General features: G+C 41.6%; 1 long non-coding RNA gene across 1 annotated transcript in view; it reads right to left on the bottom strand.

Annotated features, from left to right (window-relative positions):
* Positions 1 to 24,643, bottom strand: part of LOC121355333 — a 37,079-nt gene extending 12,436 nt beyond the window's left edge. The window contains exons 1-2 of the long non-coding RNA XR_005955408.1: positions 24,538 to 24,643; positions 3,768 to 3,963 (exon numbers count right to left, since the gene is read on the bottom strand). This is a non-coding gene — a long non-coding RNA (uncharacterized LOC121355333). The remainder of the gene's footprint in view (positions 1 to 3,767; positions 3,964 to 24,537) is intronic.
* Between the last annotated feature and the right edge of the window lie 1,470 nt (positions 24,644 to 26,113).

Below are 26,113 nucleotides of genomic sequence, written 5' to 3' on the forward strand. Positions count from 1 at the left end.
CCAAAAAGAAAAAACTAATGTTAAAAAAAAAAAAAAAAAAAAACCAAAACAAACAAACAAAAAAAACCCCAACAACAACAAAAAAAAACAAAAACCAAAACCACAAAACCCAACAAACAAACAAACAAAAAAAAACCAACCAAAAAAACAGAACAAAAAACCAACACCAAACAGGAATAATGCAAATGGCTTCAGCCAATTTTTAACTCCAAATAAAAGACTATGGACATTAAAACAGAATGAACCAGGAATCTAGATTCTAGACATCTTCTTTCTGCTGCTTCTCTGTGATCCAGACTCCTTGGCTGAACCGTGCCTGTCCAGCACTGATCTCCAACCTGCTGGCTCCACAGTGCATGAGAGGAGACTGGCAGGATGAAGTGCTCAGCCTGGGGTGGCCTAGGGTGACCCCAGGCTGCTCAGGCTGTCTCCAGGGACAACTCCAAATACAGCTGGATTGCTGGGTCACAAAACAAAACCTTTTCAGTCCTTGGAGACAAGGATACAGAAGGAGGTGTATGTGTGTGAAATAGGTTGTTCTATTATTTGCTCATTTTTTTTCATCTGAGTATTAGAAATACTTGGGCTTATTTGTCTATGATTAGAACAAGATTGAAATTAGTTCTCATTATTAGACAAATTGCTGGATGTCCACAAGAATCCTATATTGTCTATCTTTCCTACATAAATAATAATAGCTATTTTCTCTGGCTATGAATATTGCATGTCAAAGTTAATCTTCAATTCCCTTTGCTTACTTTTTCAGTATTTTTTGCTGCTCCTTTAGAATAATATAGAAATGCTTTCCAGCATGCTAAGCGTCTACCACCTCTTTCAGGCAGAGTTAATGTCTCCTTGGCGTTTTCCATTAATCCCACAGTAGTAGAGTTTCATTCCTTCATTTGTAAAATTTTCTTTCTTTCTGCATAACTATGTGCACAGTCTGCACTACAAATCATTATTTCTAGATTATGTGTCTTCTGCTGAAAGAAATTATCTTCTGCAAGTGTTTTTCTTGTGGTGCTTGGTACAAAAAGATTTCATGAGCTTTCTCCTCTTATTCCTCCTACATACTACCTTGATCAGAAATATCTCAGGAAGGTGGAAGGATATCAGTCAAAGAAAAATTTTTCTTGTCATTACCCCTAGCAGCTCCATGGCAGAGATTCAGCAACAGGAGTTTGGCTTTTAGGGCACGGGCTGTAATGAAGAGCATCACACGAGCATCTCTGCAGCTGCACATTGCTCTTGTTGGCAGCACTTGTAAGAGCCAGAACACTTTGACCATGGCTCTGCAATGGGCACATCCCTCAAAGCAGCAGGAGCTTCACCCTAGCCTTCTGGTTTGTCAAAAAAAACCACTTTCTTCAACAGCAGTGGTCTAGCTAGAATCAAGAACCCATTAGTGCTATCCCAAATTGATCTGTCCTAACAAAAAAGAAGTGTTAAGAAGGCAAGTTAAGGCAAAAAGAAACAACAAATTAAAATTACTTTCCCTTGAGAGTTTAATTTTAATGGGCACCTGGTGCCGGTGTGACTGTGTGAATCAACCCATCCAGGTAACCATGGTGACCCCAAACTGCAGCTGAGATACAAAGATGGGGTTTTTTCATTACCTGGCTAACAGTGTTGGACAGCAGAGACACGTGAGGACACGGGCTCCCTTAGGCTCAGTTCATCCTTGCACGCAGCAGTGGAGCAGTGGGGTAGGTATTGCCTGCTCCAAAAGGGCTTCTCACACATGCAATTTATCAATTTATCACAAGCCTGTGCCTTCAGGATCCCTCTCTCTCTCTCTCTCTCTGTCCCTCTATCTCTCCCCTTCTCTATCTCCTCCCACCCCCCATCCCGGCAGGAAGCTCAAGAGCTCAAGTGTATCTCTGAGAGTTATCTCCACACAGGAATTCCACCTCTCAAAACAGGCGGAGGAAGAACAATACTAGCCACAAAACATAGAGTTTTCCCACACTGACATTCTTAGCATTCTCAGCTGCAAAGTCAGTTTGAGACAAGCTATCGCTTCCTTTTTGTCAAATCTTCTGGTTTTAACCCTTTCCTCCCCACAGTGACATATGCACCGAGCTGGTGACAAGTCACACAATCAGAGTGCATCTGCCTTAGGCACCATGAGAGAAGAGCAGAGGATGCCCACACATTTTCCCATGCCGTGTTGTAGTGTGTGATGGGAGCTCAGTGACATTTTTTTGATGAGCAGGACTGGATGGGGGGAAGGTCTTAATGGCTTATCATAACCATTAAGAAAATTGGATAGGTGGAGCCAGCGTCTCAGAAGAAAATGATACATTACTGTATGACTCCTGAGACTGCACAGCTGTCGTTTATTAAAGATGCAGCACTCCTGCTACAACCCGTGAACCACTTGCTAGCACTGTCCATTTCAGCAAAATCATAACTAAATTCCTTCATTCTCATTCTGTTCTGTTAATGAAGTTCTTGTGTGTTTTTATATCTGGGATTATCTGAGTATAAATTAAATGCAATTTTGCTTTAATTAAGAAAAATGAAAATAATTGTATATTCTATTTCCATTTGTGACACTTTGTTGTATGTTTGAAGTACAATTAAATTGCAGTCAGACAATTTCAGAAGCAAAATTCTTGGAGCATCTGCTGAAGAGAAGACAGCTGTCTATAATAACAATCATCTAAAATTATTTAATTTATGATATTTGCATCCTGTGCTTGTTCACTTCTTTTTTCTTGCTTGAATTTTTACATATTTATCCCATTTTGAATCCTTAGTTAACATTCACGTAGTTCTCTTTTTTTCCTTCTTAATTTTGCCTTGCTTTCTATAGACACTTTTCCTATTTTGCCCATTTCACCTCTCTTTTTACCTGTCTCATATGCACCTGTGAAAGGCCATTGGGGAGATCATGTAAATAATCAGATCTGATCTGATTTTCATAAAAATATTTGGATGCATTGTTAGATGATGTGGAATAATGATTGCACCCCTTCTGCACAGCCTTTGGAAGAGATCAGGCACTGCAAAGGATTTGACCTTGACCTTCCTACCTGAATGGCAATGATTACATATAGATATTGCTCATTCAAGAATCATGCAAAATAGATGTGCTGGACTGTGTTCTCACTCACTGTTCAGTAGCTGTTTGGGGATAATTTATTTGTGAGATGACAGAATGCAGTTTACAAATTGTATCCCATATACCTAATGAGACAATTATTTCAGGAGAGTCTGAGCTGTCCAGCAAAACAGAGACAGAGCAAACGGAAAGCCTGTGCTGGAAAGGATGAGCATGTTTGTTTAACCTGACAGGGTCCTAGTTAGGCTGTCATTTGCTTGCATGCAACTTCCACTGGTGGAAAATGTGGTCTCAAAAATTTGCCCTGAAAAATGATCCAAGCCAGTTTTCCCAAGGCTGTCTACAAACTCTTTGGAATTTTAGAAGATGTTGCTCTTCTCTGAATATGAAGTTTAAAAGTAAGGGTGCGTAAACTCAAGATGGGTGGGGGGAGAAGGACAGACCTTTCTTTCCAATGGCACAGCGAGAGTGCTGTCTCCCAAAGAAATGAGACAGCTAAGAGCTGAAATTCAAATTGTAAGCACAAATGGCTTCCAGAGCAGTGTAATAAAGTGCATATATTTAACTCATTATTTTTAGTTTACAAATGTTTGTTGACAGGAGTGACAAATATAATGTGCATATGAGACTGAGGAGCAGGAATGAAACATTCTGTCTCCACTTGAAATAGTCTCCTTGTAATCCAAACAAACACACACACCTGCAAATTCCTCACAAATCATCCAGCTGAAGCTCAGAAGATGACTCATGTTGTGCTTGACTGGAACACTTGCTAAGGTAGGCCTGTGTGGACTCGGTGTTTCGTGCCGTGGGATGTTTAATAGCTGGGAGTAGCGATGTTGCAATGCAGCAATTTTAAGCAAAGACTTTCTTCATTCCAAGCAACTGAAAAAGATCTACCAGCAGAGTTATTTTAAAAAACCAGAAAAGCATAAATACAGTTCAACATGAACTGGGGAAGAGGGAGAACCTAAGCACCACTGCAGGTCTATGTGATGTGTACTGCATCAGCTGGTCTTCTCAGAGTCCCCTCAGTAATGCCATGGGTCAATTCCTGTGGGGTAGCCCTTAATCAGGAGATGTTCCTGGATGAGGTCAGTACTGGCTTGGACCATGAAACACAGGTATCATACATTAACAATATCAAACAACATGTATTAGTCTTCAAACAGCCAGCTTCCAAGATGTGTCTGGCTGACATTTTTGCATGGAAGTGGGACTGGAGAAGAAACCATGATACCATTTGATACCATAAGTTGCTATTGGGTACAGAAACCAGTGCATATGGAAATTTATAGCTCAAAAACATAGCAGTAAAATTAAGAAGGGGCTCACAGTTCTCTATCTTTGCCCTTTTTTGCTATAATTTGATATACTTACTCAGTTTCAAAGGATCGTAATAGTGTGTAATTACTCTTTAAAATTACATCTATTTTTAGTAGGTTTGAATTATTGGGAACACCAGAATGAGGTTTGAGGACACGTTGTTCAGTGAGCAGGGCATGTCAGTGCTGTGTCTCAGTAAGAGGGGGGTGGGAGATGCCTTTGTCACCACTCTCTACAAGATGCAGAACTGAACCGGGACAGGTGGGCACAGCACTGACAGGGCAGGAACCACCACCAGCATGTCACTGAGACTTCAGAAGGGCTGTGAACTCCTGACCATCATGAGTTCTGGTCCTCTGACTAACAGTTCTGGCTGGCTGGCCAGTAGTCATGGAGTACTTATGTCAAGTGTCAGTGTTGAAGAGAATATTGAATCTGTGTTTCACATGAAAAGAAAAATATTTAAATCAATGCTAATTTTTGCATTGACTCAATTAAGATTAGGATTTTACCATGCTTTTTATCATAATGACGCTAGGTAGACCAGGACACAGTCATTACTTTCTCAAATAATGTCCTTTGATTTCTTTGGTGATTTAATGTTCATTAAAGAAAGGGAGGAAGGAAGATGGTTGTTCATAGTTCTTTTTGCTAGAAATGAGCTCAAACCTAGAATGAAGTTTGGAGCTGGTGCTCTACTTAGTCCTTCTTTTTCTTTGGGAGCATACAGTAGAAAATAGTTTTTCCTTTGCTTTTCTGATGTTTAATTTTGATCCCATAGGGACAAGTGCTTTGCAAATATCTTAAGAAGATGTTCTGTTCTGTGAGGAGAAATCCAGAGGGACCTGGGCAGGCTTGAGAGGTGGGCCTGTGTGAACCTCATGAAGTTCAACAAATCAAAGTACAAGGTGCTGCACTTGCATCAGGGCAATTCCAAGCACAAATACAGGCTGGGAAGAAACTGTATTAATAGCAGCCCTGAAGACAAGGACTTGGGGATGTTGGTGAGTGAGAAGCTCACCATGATGTGCACTTGTAGCCTGGAAAGCCAATTGTGTCCCCAGCTGCATCAAAAGCAGAGTGACCAGCAGGACAGGGGAGGGGATTCTGCCCCTCTACTCCATTCTAGTGAGTTCCCACCTACTCATCCAGTACTCATCCAGTTCCAGGGCCCTAAGCATAAGAAGGACTTGTGCCTGTTGGAATAAGTCCAGAGGAGGGCTACAAGTATGATCAAAGGGATGGAGCACCTCTCCTTTGATGGCAGGCTCATAAAATTGGGGCTGTTCAGCCTGGAGAAGAGAAGGTTCTGGGAGAACTACAGCCCCTTCCAGTGCTTCAAGTACATCAAGGGGCTACAAGAAAGCTGGAGAGGAACTTTTTATAAGGACATGTAGTGATCAAACAGGGGGAATAACTTTAAACTGAAAGAGGATATATTTAGCTTGGAAATAAAGATATTCTTTCCTGTGAGGGTGGTGAGATACTAGAACAAGTTGTCCAGAGAAGTGGTGATGCCCCATCCGTTGAAATGTTCAAGGCCAGGTTGGATGGGGCTCTGAGTAACCTGGTCTAGTGGAAGGTACACCTGCTCATGTCAGGGAAGTTGGAAGTAGATGATCTTTAAAGTTCTTTCCAACCCAAACCATCCTATGACTCTATTTCATAAATCCTTTCAACACACAGGAGATTCAGAAAGGAGTCCTGCTCTTTTTGTCCCTTCTGCACCAATAAAATATAGATCTCAGAAATTGAGTCCAAGATTTTAAAGAACATATACATGTCAATCTTAATTGCATTTTCTATGTGATCTTCTCTGGATGGTGGGGGAAAAAAGTGATCAAAGACAAACAAAAAAAATAACATGCTAGCAAAAAAAAGAGAAACCTAGTCTCATTTCCCTAAATGGAATCTTATTATATCTGTATTTTGAAATAAAAATGTTATCTTCCACTTCTGTTTCTGCAATAAAGTTGCACAAGATATGGGGACAAAAAGCAGATTCTCCCCATTTGCCTAATTGGACAGAGGTAGTTGCTGAATGCCAGCCTGACCTAAATGGAACTGAAGGATATTCACCAACCTTTCATCCTTTTGTATTTTCTAAGGTTAATTTTCCTTCCTTTGTGATTACTTCGCTAGGCTGCAGCTGGGAGAACAAGAGGTACAGCTGAACTGAGAGCATCTTTCCATGCCTTGCTCATAAGGAAGTGGTGTGCTTGAGGCAAGAACTAAATGACCTGCTCATAATCAATGTTTTTCAATTAATTTAATCTTTTCTCTTGCAATCAGTTTGTCATGAAGAGACTAGATTATACAAATACATTCCTCATCTAACATCATTTGATGAATGTTTCAAGAGAAAATAAAGTAACTGCCTTTGTATTGGTAAAAACTGTCACTTCAAGGCTGTCTGCCACTCGTTATGGCATCTCTGCTGCAAGTACAGCTAAGCAGATGAGCTTGTCAAGACCACTCTGAAGTTGTCCCCTGGACAGGACAGAGCAACAGGTAGCATCTGTGTTGGAAGTAAGATTTTGAGTTTCAGTCATGGCTAACCAGCTAAGTTTAGCTACTTCCTCTCAGTGGCCACTCAGATTAAAACCCTGAGCTCTGTGACATATGGCTGCTCCAGTTGCAGTGGATCTCTCAGCTTGTTTCCAACATGCTATAACTTCAATTTACCAGAATGGCAATTATAGATGTCCAATTAAAATGTCCTATTTTACTGGGGGAAATGCTTTCCCAATGGTACCGTATGCCACTGAATAGAATTCAAAAATCACTTTTCGTGTTATGACTTTTATTTTCATAAAGAATGCAAACATGAAATACTTAATGTGATGTCCTAATTAAGGCAAATATGCCAAACCCCTTTATTTTCCAGAGAAAATTATATTACACTGTTACATTTCCCTATTTCATGGCTGCATATTTTATATACTGTAACCATGGTTACTGTGTCATTAAAGTCTATTCAGAGGGAGTTGGGCATAGCATCAAGCCATCACAGAGAATGATTGCTTTTGTAAATTTAAAATAATCTCTGCAGCTAATTACTGTGAGTTTGTGTAAACTGGACCAATGGAGAGCATGAAATTTGGAACAAATTATTGTACAGTCTGAAGCAAAAGAAGAATATTTTTATTTGATTTAGGAACTTGCCTTCCATATCACAAACCTCTTAAACTTTTAATTGCTTAAAGCTCAAGCCATACACTGGCACATTGCTGATACAGGAACACAGACAGCCCTGGCTGAACTGGGATGTGAATGGTCTTAAATAGAAAGTCCTTGCAATGGGCAGAAAGCTGGGGAAAGGACAGAGCATGCCTAAGCTGTTCTGATTTTGCATTGTTTGGAAATTTTAGAAGGAAATTTAGCTGCTTGGGGATGTTTTGTGTTGTCTCTCACCTGCCAATTAAGTATATGTTTCATCTACATGGTGCACTATGTATTCAGATAGACTGGGGCTCTCTCCTCTCATTAGCTGCCCAGAATTGTAGTAGAAGATGTAAAGTAGGATCTTGCTATTACATTTCCTTAATCTTTCTTCAAATACTTCAAATACTGATATCCTTATCAGAAAACAACATAGTCATGGCCAAACAGATGCTTAGCAGCCTTTGAACTGTATGGAAATCTGAATCTAACAGTTAAATAGCCTCATACTCTGTATGATACTAATCACTTTTGCAGCTTGCCCCCCCCCTCCCCCCCACTTTTCAATAGTTGCATGATTTGTGGCATCCTGATATATTAGTAAGAATTTTCCATTCCTCCCTGTACCTCTGTGCTTGTCAAATACTTGGGGGTGTTTTTCGTTCCACCAGCCTTTGAAACATTTGCATGGGACACTGCCACAGTGAGTGCAGTAACTGTACAGAAGTGAGGGTATGTGGGGTGGTGGCTCCCATCAGCAGAGCAGCTGATGGCTTATCCCTGTCCTGTCTCTGTCCCTCTACTGCCACACATCCTCCATCTGCCAACAGGCAGGGGCAGTGAATTTTCTGAGTTTCATCTCTAATAATAGTTTGCAGATATTGGTAACTAATCTTACTGGTCCTCATGGACTCAGGGAACCTCATACTGTCCTGATCCAAGCTGATGTTTACTTTGTATTGTGTTGCTTGTGTAACACTGGGCTACAGCAGACATTTTTCCTTCTTATAAATCTCAGAGAATAAGCAGAAAATCAACAGCACCTTCTCCAGATGACAGTGAGCACAAACTGTGTAGGGCTCCATAAAAACCTCCTGTCCCAATCACTCATCTTCCCCATATTTTGAATTCTAACACAGAAGTTGTGGAAGGCACCACATTGTCTCCATCAGCTTTGGGGAATACACTTTCCCAAATGGGAAGATGAATGGGGGAAAATCCTAATATAAATCTTGAGCAATCACCAACAATTCCTGTCTATTCACCATTATCCAATTTTATCCCTAAAAGTAGCTCTGCACAGCCTGGCTATCAGTACCCAGCACGACAGACTTGGCCAGAGAAGATGCAAAATCTGAGTTTCCCATTGACCAATGCCAGTGTGGCCAGTCACAGGCTGGTGCAATCAGTCCTCAGACAAACAGCTGCTAAAGTAGGGGTGAAAAATCCTGCCAGTGCTAAAAAACACTGAGTCTCACATTGCCTTTTTTGCAACAAATAATTAGGCTGTTTTGATTTCAGTACTGTTAATTGAATAAATAAAATCAGTAACACGACACAGGCCTCTGCGTGAGTCCAATCTCCCTAACCTGATCACCAACAGAGTTGGAATTTTGAGGCTCTCTACCAACCTTTTCTCCATTAAGTGGTCCTTCCTTCTTTTTTTTTTTTTTCCCTGCATCTGTTCACTTATCAAATTTATCAGCAGGATGCCTGGGCCCTTACCTAGGATAATACCCTGTCAGGAAGTAGATAATGGCATGGTGTGGTATTGTATTTATCTTTCTGTGGTATTTTTGCATCATTTTGGAAAAGGCCAAGTATGCCTGCAATGATGTGATGTTATCAGAGAACATTTCAAAACCTATTTTGCACTCAGAGTGTTGACAATGGGAGACAAGCACTTCAACATCACCAGCAGCAGGTGATCCTGCACCTCCTCATTTGCAATAGTTCAGCAAAACCAGCCTCCAACCCTGTTGGGAAAGTGTGGGCATCTCCAGTATGCTCAGGGCTCTGTTTCCCTCTCTTGTATTGCTCCCTGGCAGAGTATAAACTATTCACTGGTAATGCAGGGTGGAAACACACTCCATCTCAGTTAAAAGCCTTAGGAGCACATATGAGACACACAGTTGTGTGGGGACACAGAGAAAAACTGCCCTCCTGGCAAATGTGGTAAGCACGTAATCCTCCATGTGACAGGGGCTTGCAGCAAGTACAATGCAACAGAGCTCCAGAGCACTCCACTAGATACTTCAGTCTGCTGTTTTTCTCAAGGCTTCTGCTAAATCCACACTGCATTTCCCATTAAGTTAGTAAATGCTCATTTCAGAGAAACCCTGGCTTTTTTTTGTAACATTTCCAAAAATAAAGCATAACCAGAGGGTTCCCGTTATGTAACATAAATATTTTATTATCTTCCACATTACTCACTTGCAGAAAAATAATCTAGACACAGTTTTGGCCTCTTTCATTATATAGCCTTGAAAAATATGATGCCATATTGCACAGGTTGTTCTTCTACATAACCGTGGAATATTGCATTATGCATACCTAACCCTTTGCCAAGGTGATTCTTGAAAAGACAGGAGCAATGAAAGTCTACTTCTTAAACCAACTCCTATTGCTTTTTATACCAAAAAGATGGTGCCTGGCAATATATTCTTTCTGCCTTATGGATATTATTTTTTGATTTTTCAACAATACAGAACAGTAATTTCTGCTAGAGTCATCATTCCATACCACAGAGCTGTAAAAATTAAATTAAAGATCCTGCAGGTCTTGGTCTTCCCAGACTAAGTGCTATGCCATGGGGAGCTCTGCTGCAGTTTGCCAGGTTGCTGCACAGATGTAGCTGCTTGTGTGTTGGAGCATATGCAATGAGCCACAGTGCCACCGTCTCTGGGCTTACTAACAAAGGGGCATCTCCATGCTTTTATTAGCTTGATGGTTCTCAGTTCCAGACTGTTCTGTTTTGGCAGGGATAGAGTTGGTTTTCTTCATAGTAGCTGGTATGAGGCTATGGTTTGGATTTGTGCTGAAAACATGTTGATAGTTCAGGGATGTGTTTGTTACTGCTGAGCAGGGCTTACACAGCATAAGGTCTTTTCTGCCTCTCAACCCAGCCCACCAGTGAGGAGGCTGAGGGTGCAGAAGGAGTTGGGAGGGGACACAGCCGAGACAGGTGATCCCAGCTGACCCAAGGGATGTTCCAAATCATGTGGCATCCTGCTCAACAGCTACAGCTGGGGGAAGAAGGAGGAAGGGGAAGACATTCAGTGTAGTGTTGCTTGTCTTCCCAAGTCACCATTACACGTGATGGAGCCTCATTCCTGAGGATGGCCAAACACCTGCTTGTCCACAGGAAGTGGTGGATCACTTCCTTGTATTTCTTTGCTTGTGCACATGGCTTTGGCTTTACTAAACTGTACTATCTTTATCTCAACCCAGAAGTGTTCTCCTTTTACGCTTATGGAGGGCTGAGGGGAGGAGAGGGATAAGGAACCTTAGCATGGACTCAAACCCTTGTTCATGTAGTTAAGGCAGATTTGGGGCTGATGAGAAAATACACATCACAGCCCAGGCTGCCAGCAGCCATCAGATTTCCTGCTTTTCCTTCCCACCAACAGGGATCTTTGGGAAGCAACCTTCAAACAATGTTTTGCAGCTTGTTTTTAAAGTTCAGACTAGAGAAATGACCTGTGCACTAATGGGCCAACTGCCATCTTCACAAACATGCCTGGCATAATCAATACAAGTTAAGGTAACAGGAACAACATCCTTACTTGGCTGCAAGACACGTGTTTTCCAGGAATCAGGAATGGATAAGGCTACTGGGTATCCAGCCTCCTCCAGAATCATCTTTCTCAATTCTTCTCCACAAATAATTTGGCAACTGCTCTATTTCTGCGGGATTTCTAATTGAAATTCTCCACTGAATGTCTGGGCCTCTTCCTGTGCAGTAAGCATCTGCACAAAGTGCTCACAGATCAGGCTGGGCATGTCCATCAAGGGCCACTGCAGCACTGCACATCCAGAAATCCTCAGTGCATCCACAGCATCAGCATTCAGTGCATGTGCTGCTGTGCTGACCTTCTCTGAAGGGCACATGTGCTTTTTAGTCTTATGCAAAAGGCTCAAGATGTCTCAAATATCAAGGACCAGAAAGAGGAAAACCTAACTAGGCTATGCAGCAGTCCAGCCTGGGGCTTGCTGCAGAAGGAGCCAGAGGGAAAGGGGATTATCACTGCAGAGCCAGCCACATAAAAGGCAAGGTACCAAGTTGCCCAAGAAAACATGCCTCATTAAACACTTCATGTACCTACCCAAGAATCACCCAACACAGTCCTTATGATTCAAGCACTACTTGAGGCCATGTCAGCGTGGCATAATGAAACTCCATTTAGTAGATATCAGGGCTATTTAAGGTTTGTTAACATTTACAGTTGACTTAATTTTTATTTGAATTACATGCCAGAGATACCAGTAATATTTTGGTATTCTTGCCAAAGAAAACTTTTAATATTTACAGACTTTTTACATGCCAGCTGGCTGATGCTAAGAGTTTTAGTTCTCTTCAAAACAAAATTATTGGAGCCATTTACATGTCTCACTGACAGTTTACTTTAGCTTTCATTTCCAAGACATCAACATTAGCATCTATAATTTATTTTGCAGTCTTCTGTGGGGAAAGGAAAGCCCTCACCTCTGTATACATATTAACATTTATATGAATCAGCCAGTAATCACTTGGATCTAAGAGCTGAATGTCATGTTTTAAACAAGATGCAGTTGAGCTCCCAGGCACAAAATCAGTAGACTGGGCCATCCAGGGAATGTACATGATCAACTGTAAGCTAATACTCCAAGAAGTTTTGGTCCATGGATGAGGCAATGCCATGAAATAGTCTCATTGACAAATTTGATCTTAGAACCCTGCTTCTTTTCCCAAAAGAAAGGATTAAATGATACAGCATAGCTTCTTGTGCTCCTTTTTTGTTAGCTTTTAACCCCAAACCTTGGTCCTTCTTTAGGCCTTTCAGAAACCCAAGCATTTAATCCTGACTCTGTGCCTGGACTTCCTTGTGTATATTGTATCACTTTGAGCTTTTTTACTCCTTGTCCTCACTTTACTCAGCTATTTCCTCTTCAGGATCATCAACATACATGTGCCTATTTTGAGTGTCCCTCAGTTTTGAATGGTGGCATGAGCCATCTCTAAGACAGGAAGCTGCTGCTTTGCTTTACCTGCAATACTGTCATGTTCAACAGTTGTCATAGATTACAATGAAAGAATGATTTGATTTATTTGCTTGCAAACTACTGTGTATGATACTGCTTTCAGAAGGGAGCCATGGGCAGGCAGGAGGAAGGTGGCTGTTCTTTGTGCATGACAGCTGCCCAGAGGAGAAGCCAACCCTTCATGATAGGGAGATGGTCCTTCCACAGGGAATTATAAATATGGCCCAGTTGGAGAAGATTCCACATCACATGGGGTTTTGGTGTATTTCTTCTTCTGGATTTTCATGGTGCTCTAGAGGACTACTCCCTGCTGCAATTCAGTAGCAGAACTGTATGTTTTGCTCAGCAAATGTAGTGCCATGAGGCTCAGCCAACCCTACAGGAGTTTGTCTAAACACTCCCTCCCAGTCAGGGCCCCAGTCATGCTGTCAGCTTTCAACAGAGGACAAGCTGAGCCCACCACCAAGAGCAGCACAGTGATTTAATACAGACAGGTTCAGCTTTCCTGGGCATTTTGAGGAGGCCGATGCTGGTTACAGTAGCCCAGAAGCAGCACTAAGTTAACCTTTTCCAGGGTGCAACATAACCCTGGTTACATTTGTAACCCAGGTTACATTTGCTCTACAATCTGCTCGGGAGCAGCCTGTGCTCCTTGGGTGCTTGCAAGGGTGGGTCTGATCTAGCAGATCTTAAGCCCCCAGAATGGGAAGAAATCCCTCAATCACCACAGTTGAGAGATACTCATATCTTTAGTAATGGGAAGGGCATTGTTGGACAAAGTAACACAAGGAGAAGGGAACAGTTGCCCGGGTGTGTCCACAGACAGCGGCAGAACAAGTCTTAGGAGAGCCATGTACTTCACATCCCAGAGCCTGCCCAACCCCACTGATGACCACCTCCAATGGGTACAGGACAGTCCCAGATATGGTATCAAAAGCATATTATTTGGTCTCCCTGACACTTGCAGACAATTTTGAACTACAGATATTTTCTGGACAGACACACCACAGTGGAGTTCTACATGACATTTTCCTTCCTTTTCTTCCTCAAAAAACAAAGTGAGTCTCAAGATCCCTTGCATGCCCACAGACAGCTATGAGGGGTATTGAAATTCTGATGACAATTTTAGGACCTTCCCTACAAAGACTACTTTTTATCTATCTTGCTGAAATTTCAGCACACTATATACCTTAGTAGCAATGCTGCAAGATCAGATCTCTTCAAATACCAAGGCATTAAACTATATTTCTTTATTCTAGTTCACACTAGCTATTCCTAAAAATAAAAAAGCTGGTGGAATCCTAACTTAGTAAGTTAAGAAAAATAGTCATATTCCTGTAGCATCAAAATACCTTTTGAATATGTGTCTAGAATGGCTTGTAAAATCTCTAAATAGGGTTTCTTCGCCATGTAGCAACTATTATTGCCAATGTCTTGGGGAAATATCTGGAAATCATATTAAAAGAAGTAAAGAAAAGGTGGAGGAGGAAGCTGCATGTGAAAACATTCTTTCCCTGATTCATATCTGAATGTTCCCAGTCAACAAGCTCTCAAGTCTTCACTTGAACTGTGCATCAAAAGAAGCAGCCAATGTGTATTCTCTTGTCAAGCTCACTTCAAACTGATGCATAACAGCCATGTACTAGCCAAGGTCATTTCAAAGGTGTTTACTTCAACTACAAACTAAATTTGTCTCTCTTCACTCAGATATAAAGTCAGTAATATTTTAAACCAAACATTATAAGGCAAAGGTCTGACTTGAAGCTGATGCTCACACTCGAGCTGGGAGCATGAAACAGCTGTGTAACAGTGATATTTCCCTGGAAATGCTGACATGACTATACAATGGAGACCTATTAATAGGCAAGGCCTTGGGAAATGTCAAATGTCTCTGGGGCAAGACAATGATACCTGCCAGGGCAATACTAGACCCTACTCAAGGGCTGCCCCCAGCCCACAGGTGGCACTCACTGCCTGGTCTGACAACTACACCGCTTTCTTCTGGCCTGGCTTCATGTCACTGCCCATTAGCAGACACAGCAGTGGCCCCCTCCTAGAAGAGAGAGCCCTGTCACACTCTGCTACCAAGGCAAATGAGATCTGAAGCAGTCTGAAAGCAGTCTTGAGCATATACTTCCTTAAGCTGGGTCTGAGACTGCCTTCAGCTTTGGCAGCCCCTGCGAGCAGCCAGATTCAGGTACAGCAGGTCTCATCTGGAGAACCTCATCATCTCAGGAGGTGCAGACTTGTGTCTGACACAGCAAAAGGTGTCTCACAAACCATGGCAGCTATTAGGTGGCCAAAGGACATGTACCATGTTCCTGCAAGACTCTGTGCAGGCACAGGCAGCTGTCTGGACAGGCCAGCTTCTGCCAGCACCAGTGCATCTTAAGCAACTAATCAAGGACAAAAACAACACCGCTGGTTTTTCTGAACCTGACTTGCTCCTGTGTATTTGGATTATTTTCTTTTGGTTTTGTGTGCCACATATGACTTTTATTTTGTTCAACTTCTGGAATTTTTAGCATCCATTTACAGTGTTACTAGGATGGTTTGCATGGCTCCTTTAGCTGGCAAATATTTTTCCAAATTGCTTGAACTTTCATTTGGTGTTTTTGTACTCATAGTAATAATGAATCAACAACACAATGGTACTCCTTGTGGAAATAGGGACGGTCATCTTCAATTCATCTAATGTGTTCCACTTTACGACATTTTTTATGTTGTGCAACATGAAAAAAACCCCACTACTAAATTTACTTTAATGCTGCTAATGGAAGACAAAATGAGTTCTTTGTAGATAACTACTAGGTTCTTGACATTTCTGACTAAATACAGTATAGGGCTACATTTCCACTGTGGTACTGCAGCTGCTAGAATTCGCCTGTGTCTAATCAAGCAAGAAGTTAACCTTGAATGCCAAACACAAAATCTATAAACTAAAAGCTTGAACTAACTTGATTCCCTGAAGGTCACAGAATTTAAATAGAGTGGAGCAAATCCATCTGAAAATTAAATATTCTGCATTATTCCATATGTATAGCCTTATGTCTTTGATGTGGGATTTTCAGACTGCTTATTAACCCTTTAAAGATGTTTTTAGTCATAGTTTGAGTCAGATCTGTCCATGCTTATTCAGGGTTTACTCAAGCCAAGACAGCACACCCAGGGTGAGGATGTCATTGGACCTGTGCAGCCAGGAAGAAGGAAGCGAGTCTTTACTCCTCCCTTGTATGAGCACAGAGGTTAATGTAATCCAATTCCTTGTGCTCCATTAACTTGTGAAGAGGATGCAGAAAAAGTTTGGCTTTGCAACATGGTGAGAGCAGATTCCCCTTGACCAAAGGGGGCACAGAGGCCCAGATCATTGCATGGATGGAATGTCATGCTCACTGGATTTGCTCCATGCCTGTGGGAAGAGCTCATCTCTCCTTCCCATTCTGCCCACAGTGGTACTTGCAGCCACAGTACATCATCCCATGGACAGCAGAGGAAATTCTGTCTGAGAAAAACACTGCCAACTCAGGTCTTCTGAGATTCACAGGATAAGATTAAAAGGATATATTTAGCAGCACTGTAATTTCTTTTTCCAGAATCTCATTTAAAGACCAAATGTTTACAGTTCTTCTTCAGAAAAATGTGAAGATATTTGAGATCCTGCACTCTGGTTTGCAATGATTTACTATGTTACCATCATATATCCTCTAATCACAGAGCAGTTAACACTCAGCCACAGATAACACATTACAGGATCCAGTTGCATCTCTAGAAAATGACATATGCATCTAAATTTAGATGTCTGAGCTCCTATTTCAGTCAATGGAGCTCAGGTTTCAGTCTGGGTCCCTGAACATCAGGCACCCCATTTCAAGGGGTCTTCAGTGAAGCATCTGAGATATCTGCATGGAGCTGGTGGATGTGACCCAAACCCTGCACATCCTGAAGGGGCAGATGTGGTTCCTCTGAAGTTGGGACTGGATGGCACTGGACACTGCAGCAAGCCTACACTCCTGCCTTTCTCATGGGCAGTGCTGAAGGCTTCAGAGAAAAGCAGTCTTTGGTAGGCAGCTGCTTCATTCTTCCACCTTGGCTGTGCTGGATGGGAGAGGGAAATTTCTCTCTTAACCCATTTACCAACCAATTTAACACCCTCACCTATGATATGCTGTGGCCCATTGAACGTCCTCCTCTGAGCTGTAGCTGCTGGCCTTGCTTTTTTCTCAGGTGGAGTGTCTCATCCTCCAGTGAAGCTTCCTGCACTACTTGTCACAACTTCATCTCCCAGGCAGCTCTGCAGTGAGCCTCATGCTGAAACTGCAATCCCTGGGATTTAGTATAATGCTGTTATCCTAGGGGAAATATGAAACTGGAGTCCAAGTAAATTAGAGGCATGATAGGATCCTGGGCATCAGGGAGGAGTTGAATTCATGTGAGAAGTCAATGGATCAAGAGTAGCAAATGAGACCAGGTCTCACAGACTGATTCAATGCATACCACTCAGCATGTTCTTTTCTCTTCATTACTAGTCCTGCTACATGGCAGCATAACTGTGCACAGAGCTAAAGGAAATATTTCACTGGAATTTTCCATTTTAAATTTTGTTTAATTTTTTTTATGCCTGAGTAAATTATGTTTTGGTCAGCTATTTTGGTTTTCAGAAGATGCTTTTAACAAAAGCACAATCTTATATACTGTGACTGTTCTCTCCTCCCTTTGCCATTCTTTGTGGGAGTCTACCTTTGCACAATGCTTTCTCTATATAAAATTTCACTGATAATTGCTTTCCTTTTTGTTCCCATAGAAAGAATATTTTATGACAATCTGAAGCAGAACACTGCCTTTTCAGATGACCTCAAACTTCTTACAGGTGACAGTGGAAGAAGCTAAAGAACAATCTGTCTCTGTGGGTGTGTCAATTAACACTTCAGAGATGTGAGTACTCTGTCTCTCTTTCTGTGCTAGCCCCCTGGTAGAGGCAAGATCCCTTGCACTGTTTATCCCATCCCCTACCAGTGGTTACCCATCTTGTTTGGTTCTTTTTAGAATAAAATTTTAATTTTTCAGACAAAACAGGCAATACAAGGACTGAAGGTAATTTCCTGGTCATGCTTGAGACAGTGTTCTTTCCTTAAAGTCACAGTAATTTTGATGGGCCCTTCCTTAGATGAAGTCCTTTCACCAGGCATGCACTGGTGGTTTGCTGGTCTGGTCATTGTCTCAGGGAGTTTGTTCTTGGCAGAGAGAGAGAGCATCAGGAATCTCCGAGGTGAGCACTTACAGGATAACCTACCAAGAGGAATATTTGTCTTATTATTAATTAGGAGATGTCTGTGCCTGCAGCAGGGAGGTTGTGTATTACCTGAATTTTTCTTCCACCCCATTTGATTTAGTATTATCCTTGTAAGATATAATCTTTCTTTAATGCCATTAAACTCTTGATCTCAATATTTTGTAAAAATGAGTGTCACAGTTTAATTACACATTGTGAAAGATAAAACATTAATTATTAATAATTTTGTTTCGGTTAAGAGTCTTCTTGCTGGCCACAGTGTGCACAAACATTAGAAAATAATCCCTTGTGCAACTTTTTCTCAAAAGATATGCCAACACTTATTACTTGATATCCTCCAAATTTTACCCTTGTGCTTATTAGGAAGTGTTCAGATGCTGTAATATTGCAACAAAGGCTTGTACCACCTCCCCATGTAGCATCACTTTGCACCTGCTAAGATTTTTGAAACTGTATCTTTGGCCAACCACGACTGAAGTGTTAATTGCTCAGACCCTGACCTCCTCAAATCTAATTAAACTTATTCTTCCTCCAACCTTCCCACAACTGTTGTAATATTTAGTCAAATATTTTAAAAGATATCAGAGAAAAGATAAGAGAATAAACCAATCCAAAAGAATAAAATTGACAAATTGGGTTGTCAGTGGCAACCTTTCTATCCTTCACCATCCGAGTTCCCTGTGGTTTGTGGCATAAACAAATTTTAATTGAGTGACAGATTGTTATTTTCGTACTGAAAAATCCTCTCACAATTTGGGAGAGAAAATGCTCTGATAATTCTTATTAAAATCAGTCTAGAAATTATCAAGGCCAGAGGCTTTTTTTGATTGGATTTTTACAATAGCCATCTGGACTTCCTCTGGAGATTTGTGCTTGAGCCTGGTCTCTATTTTTTATAGTCACTTTGCAGAAGCACACCCTGTCCAGAAAATCCAAGACCTCAGGTGCAGCTGAGCTAATGAATTACATGCAGTGATGTGCTTTGAGGGGTCTCTTAGGAACTCCTTGTTAAAATTCTACCACCAACCCAGAGGCAGGAGGGATAATATTTCTCCTCTACTGAGGTCCACCAGATTCCTGCTAAATCAGCAGTGCCAGAGTTGACTTATCCTTTGTGCTCTTAAAAAACATCTAAAGGAGAAATTGTTTTCCTCTGTAATTACTTTCTCCACCTAGACTGGAGCTGCAGCTTAGCATGGGCACATATCATTTATTTATTTTGTGATAAGTCTGTTATTGACCTGTATTGACAGCACAGTCCTGGCAGAGTGCAAGTGTGCAGAAGTCATTTAGTGATATCAATCACCTTAGCACTGGAAGCAGTCTCCCATCCCAGTGATTTCACATTTGCAATGAGAAGATATTAAGTATTTTGGCAAGGGGATAATTAGACAGAAAGTGGCCTCTTTTGTCATTGCAGGACTGATCCTGAGGACCAATCACATGAAGGAAAAAGTTACCATTGAGTCTAGAAGTCCTGGACAAGGTGCCTATAGACTCTCTGAAACATGTCCATGGAAATGGTAAATCATTTTTTGATGCACTCCATGTCATCCTCATCACAGCAGCTGTGTGTGCATTTTAACCCACCACAAATGCATAGCCACTGGAATTAGGTCAGCCTCAGTGCAGAGGGTTAAACTAGATTAAATTTTACACATTTGCTGCAGGCTGAACATTCTTGTGCTGACAGTAGTTGTGTATATAAGATATTATTTTGGCAACAATGACTTTATGTGAGCACAAAAAGACCTTCAGAAATCTCTAATGTCTTCCTAAGACAGGGACTCTCAAGCTAATTAAAGGGGTGTACATCCTAAAGACCAACAGGCTCCCCAGTAGAAAATGTCTTGTCATTTTGGAAGTTTTTTTTTTTTTTTTTACTTTAGATTTTCATGCCATGGTTTCAAAGTCAGTTTGAAACTGATTATTCTCTCACTACTATTTTTCCATCTCTTTCTCCTCTGTATTTTCAAGAGCTATTTTGATCTCCAGTCTTTCCCTTTCCTGCTGTCAGCTCTCTCTTTAAGTCTTCTGTCTTGTAAGTTCTGACAGACTGAATCCCAGCTTTCGTTACCCAGGATTAGTATTGCCAGCTAGACTGCCTCCCGTGTGCAGTGATGACCTGGAAGAAGGCATGTGCCTACACAGGGTGAAGCTCTCCAATGGCACAAAGATGGGTGCAGGATTAGTCAATAGAATGAGGAAATAACTATGCCCAGTGTTGTATTCCATTTTATTTAAATGGTATGCTCTGTCTCACCCCTCCAAAATAAAGCACTGAATAGAGCACCAGCCAAGGAAAGAGGAGAAGAGCAAGCAGGAAATTGAGCAAGAGAAAAAAATGTTAGATTAAAATCTGGGGTAAGTAAACAGAATGGAAAGATCAGGGAATTTGGATGCAAACTGGCAAGGAAAGCCCCATTCACTGGGAGGAATTCAGAAACTCAAGGGCGTTGCTTGAGCACTTGGGCTGGGAAGAGCCCAAAATCCCAGAATAGGATTGACAGCATGGGATAGAGGAGGAAGGAGGTTGAGAGACCACAAGCTAGACAATAGGAACAACAATGAGAACATCATGTTCAACACTGTGCTTCCTCTGTGGAATTAAACACCTCCCTTCTGCTCTGGGACAGAGTTCTGGCATCCATGACCAGAACTGCTGCTTGCACGTCGGCAGCTGTGAGTCCCGGGCATGGATGCTGGAACATGCTGTTGGTTAACAAAACAATTTTATCCAAGTAAACCTGAAACCAAATACTTCATTTTCATTTCTGCTCAGTAGAAAAACAATTCTATTTTTCATGAAGTTGTTATTTTTACCATAAAATGCTTTGATTTTGCCAAGAAAATATTTGTTACTAAATAGCTTCAACTGGAAGTTACCACTTTGCTAGGGCCCAAATTGTTATTACAAACTTCTATCTGGCAAGTTATAGGTTTGTTAGGTCATAGCTACAAATATATACAGACTTCAAACCTGTATTTTTCTTGAGAATCAAATCTCCTAACATAGCCCTTTCTTTCAGCGTTACACAATGCATGATTTTCAGGCAGAAGATGAGAGCAAGTATTAGCTGTTTCTTGTATGACAGATATCTAATTTTGAGAATCTAGGTTAACCCAGATTAGAATGGACAACAAAGTACAACATACATTACTATGACCTGGCTGGCTTTGCATTCCTTGAGTGTCCAAGTGTGTTATCTGTTATCTGTTGAGACACACTAGGATTTTCCCAGTCTCTATAACTATATTAGCAGGTTCTTCCCTGTGTTAAATCTATCCTGAGTTAAAGCATTTCCAGGCTGGGGTCAGTGGGTTTTGTATGCTTGACTGGAGAAAATTAATGGCTAAGACTAACACAGTTGAGAGCCTGGATTCAGTGGGCAGTGAAGGGTGGGCACAAGGAACAGACTCATGGATGTCAGGCGTGTTTCAAGAAAGCTGTATCACAATTTTCATAACACTAAAGGAACATTTGTTCTAGTTGCATGAGTCCTTGCATTAAAATGTCACAAATAATCTGCAGGTCTCAGTTTCTTTCCAAAGAAAAGAAGGATAATATTGTGTTGTACAGCTTTTGGGAGTATGTGCACTTTATAGTTCACCCTGTTTCCTGGGCCTTAGTTGCTTCTGGTTTTAATCAGTACCTCCAATTCTTGGCTGTCACACTCTATAAATACTGATTTAAAGCTATGTCACATCAAATAAAGTAAAAATAACTTGTTCAAGATCATACTTAATCAAACAAAAGAAATTAGCTATAGGTTGGCTATTTTAGACAGGTAATAATATCACTGATTTTTTTTTCCTTTACCATGGACATTAAAAGAAATGCTATTTTTAAAGACTTTCCTCAAAACTGCTGCATTCATTATTGATTTTCTTTCTACAGTTGTTTAAACATCAATATCTAACCAACCACTTAATGAAAATGCAGTTTACTGGAAATTATTTTTATCTCACTATTCTTAAGTAATTTATTTTATATCTCAGTTGCATGGAAAGGTAAGAGTTCAGGGAGATAAAAAAAAAAAAGCAAATCTCTGTGTTCTTGAATGTCTAACCTTTAGCATTAGAATTAGTCAAAATGTCTTTTATCTTCTTCTTTTGCTTTCCCTTCTCCATTGATATGAACAACAAGATTCAGATGTACTGCAGGATGTTTTGAAATGAACCAATAACAAGTGTTTATTCAAGAAGAGGCAATGTCTAAAATCCATTCTGCAACAGCTAAATGTTACCAAATATATTTAAAAAATGGTTGTTTCCTTCCTTTCCACTAGCTTTGGACTAACCTTTTACATAAATGTTTTGCTGCATGTTCTTCTGCACAGGAAAGAAATCATTCCTGAAGAGCTTCTTCCTCTGAACCTTGCAGTTACATATTGGCATTTAGACTTACAAGTCCTAATTAGCACAACTGATTTTCCTCTGGGAGTTAATATAAATGATAGCAGAAAGAAAAAGTGCTGCTGCATCTCAGCCTTGCAGTCACTCTATCACAGACCTATCTTAGTAAATCCTTTAATTATGGACAGGCTGTCAGGTTGCTTAATGCTTCCAAGTAGTCAAAAGTGCAGAGCATTGAGCATCAGGATGGCTCCTTCCTCCCAGATCACTCCTTTCCCTGGTAGGAGTTACAACCCAAAGCCATCCCTCTCAGCTCCAGCCATGGTCCACAATAGCTTGTGGTCTTTTTTTTTATCAAAAAATCTTGAAAGATGCACTACATCCAGTTTAGACTAATCTCTTTGGGTTGATATATGTGCTGTGTGCATACAGGAGTTGTGGGCACCAGGATTAAAACAATTAGAAAGGTTCCTTGAACATTACTATTTATATCAATTCACAATAAACTTGGTAGACTACCTCAACACACACAGAAAAGAGGAGAAAGGGGAGGAGAAGGAAGAGACAGATCAATTATTTCTTAAGGAGAAGTGCAACCAGGATGTAGAGCAGAAATATCCTTCTCCCTACAGGACGATATTAAAATGTTCTCAGCAATGAAGAAATTTGAACTAGTTGATTGCACCAATGTTGAGGAGACACAGTCTCATAGAGATTAGTGGCAGTTTTTTTAATCTCCTAAGTACAGTAGGGTTTTATCTTCAAAACTGGCCTTACAAGTAGCTGTAGAGAGTTTCCTTGACCTAGTTAGGAGGTTGGAGTGCACTCAACTGAATCAAGCAGTGCATTGCTGCCCCTACATTCACCTATGCCCATAGCCTTGGGCTAAATGTAGCAAAGTTGACAAAGCCACCGAGCAACTGGACAAATGTAAGAAAACATTCTATTCTTGACAAGAAAAATTTGATCTGGTTCTCTCCAAGGACAAAGTCTAGGTTAATTCACCCTGTTTATGATTTGGATAATGCCTTCCATGTAAGATTTCAGAAGCATGTGTTTTGAAAGAGAAGAGTAACCTTGTGATTTCAATCTTTTTACATCCATTTGAAAGGTTTCCCACTTTCATATCTCTAGGTGTGCAGATGCACTGAAGGTAGGGGTATTAATGCTAGGACCCAGAGTGTAGGCAGTTCAAACTGCATTACTGAAGCTGGAAATGGGCAGCTCCAGAGCAAGCAGTTAGTGGCAGTGTTCATACTCTGCCAACCCTAACACCTTACTGTGTTAGCTGTAGCAATAATGGCTACCTCGTTATTTAAAACAAATAGTAAAACAGAAAAACACAAGCTTTTACAGGCTAGCTTTAATTTCTGTTATTGGGAAGGAATGTCCCACCAAGGTGAGCACCAGTTTTTATCCTTTGTCTTAAGGTCTCAGTTTCACCTCTGCTGTCTTGTTTTATTTGCAAGTGATTTGCAACATAATTTTGTCTCAAAGTATGGTGGAAGGATGCATCCAAGGATGCTGATGAAGAGTAAGATCATTACAAATGGTCTGAAACCACCATTCATATATTTTCCAAAAGGTGCTTCAAGAAACATTAATAAAAGAGGATTGCAAGTGGAGGTTTGGGTACCTGTCTTCTGTATGGAGAAGGATCTGAAGGGTAAGGTTTCAGAAGTGAGCAGTTAAATGGTTTTACAAAAGCAGTTTAGTTTAGTCTGAAATCAACCTAGTACAAAGAGTGCAAGTCCCACAAATGTGCACCATTATTCCAATAATGTCCCAGGCACGTTATAGGGCGGTGTCGGGCACATGTCACAGGGCGGTGGCAGGAGGTGTCGGGCACACATGATGGGGCGGTGTCGGGCACGTGTCACAGGGCGGTGGCGGCGCAGAGCCCCCGCGCGCCGCCCCCCGCCCAGCAGATGGCGCTCGCGCCACGCGCTCCCGCCTCAGCCGCGGTCCCGTCCCTCACAATCCTCACCGCGCTGCCCTCGGTCCCGTCCCTCACAATCCTCCCCGCGCTCCCCTCGGTCCCGTCCCTCACAATCCTCACCGCGCTCCCCTCGGTCCCGTCCCTCACAATCCTCACCGCGCTCCCCACGGTCCCGTCCCGCAGGATCCTCCCCGCGCTCCCTTCGTTTTCCCCATTGCTGCCTGCCGGTGTCCAGGCTGCTCCCGTTGGCCCGAGGGCCGCGGCCGCTCGCAGCGTGACCCGGCACGGTGTCTCCCGGTCAGACATCCGGCCCCCGCCGCGAAGGGCCGAGCTGAGCGCCCTGAGCCCCCGGGCTCCGCGACAGCCCCGCTGGACAGCATCGCTTAGGATGGTGGAGAGTTTCAGGCTTCGGAGTCAAGCTGATAAGGTCACTTCTATCCCCAAAACTCCCACTTTAATTGGAGCTATAGATGGGTTTTATTTTACCTCCAACCAATCTCCCTTGGGGGACAAAGAAATAGGATTTTCAGGATCCTTCCAATGCACACAAGAGTGAAGCAGACAGTTCCTTCAAGAAAGTGAAAGAGAAATAACAGTCCTCAAGTTGTACAGTCCCCTCTAGTCACAGGGATGCTCACGTGGAAATCCCAATAATTAGGATGACTCCTTGGGTGCCATCCTTGACTAGCTTGTTTTCCAGTCCCCTGTCCCTCTGTCTACTGGCTCTTTCTTACTGCTGGATGTCACTGTCCCACAGGTCCACAGCATGACCGATTACTTTCTTTTAAATTCCTCCATACTTCTTCCTATCCTGACCCCACGCCTCTGTAAGTATCTGCAGAGCTACCTCATTGTCCTCTGATCAAGGCCCTCTTTGTTTAAAGGCTCTTATTTTTCCAAATGATAAGTGGGAAATACGTAGGTGGTTCCTTGATGGTTCCTTGGGATGATTTGCCAGTCACACTGAATAGGATTTTCTTATTGTTTTCCGGCACTCTCCATGTCTCTGGATCTATTTGTGTTCTGTTGTCTAAAATTTGGGTTATAAACTCTTTGGAAGCACAATATTGCAAACATATCCCTGTTCCATGTTTGCATGCATTTTAGCTGTGGTCCCTGAGCAGCATTTTTGGGGCTACAGTAGTAAAAATAGCTGTTATCCATACCATGCTACCCAATACTGCAAATTTGTTCAATGCTTTTAATTATAAATTCCTATTCTGGTTATTTATAACTTTGTGAATTTTTATGTTGGGTGTCTGCCTATGTTTCAATTTTTTTTGGAAAGTTTCAGCAAAAATGGTTATACTGTTTCCCAGAAAAAAGATTATGAAAAAAAGACATTGTTTTGCCAATGTTAATGAATTGGTTGTAAGAATTCCTTTTTGGAAATGCTAGCTCCTCCTTGGAGGTTGGCAGACTGGAGGCCCCCTGGTGCCAGACACATAAGCACTTGCCCATATTTGGCCGAGTTTTAAACCCTATTCTTTAGTAATACGGTAGTGTTTGGCAGATAAATTCCTCAAAATTTCTTTCTGTCCTGAGCATGTGCTACCTTTTGCAGGCCAGCTGCATTATCTCCACAGAGTAATTTATGCCTTCTGCATTCTTACCAACCCAGGATTTCCTTGCAGATGCTTTTAAAAATTGCAGCAAGGCTTGTGACTGGTGCCTCCTGTGCCCACACGCTGCCAGGTCCATAGAGAGCAAGAAACTATCTCTCTTCAGTCCA

Source organism: Pyrgilauda ruficollis, unplaced genomic scaffold (genome assembly GCF_017590135.1).
Source record: "Pyrgilauda ruficollis isolate IOZ18807 unplaced genomic scaffold, ASM1759013v1 scaffold25, whole genome shotgun sequence".
Lineage (NCBI taxonomy): Eukaryota > Metazoa > Chordata > Aves > Passeriformes > Passeridae > Pyrgilauda > Pyrgilauda ruficollis.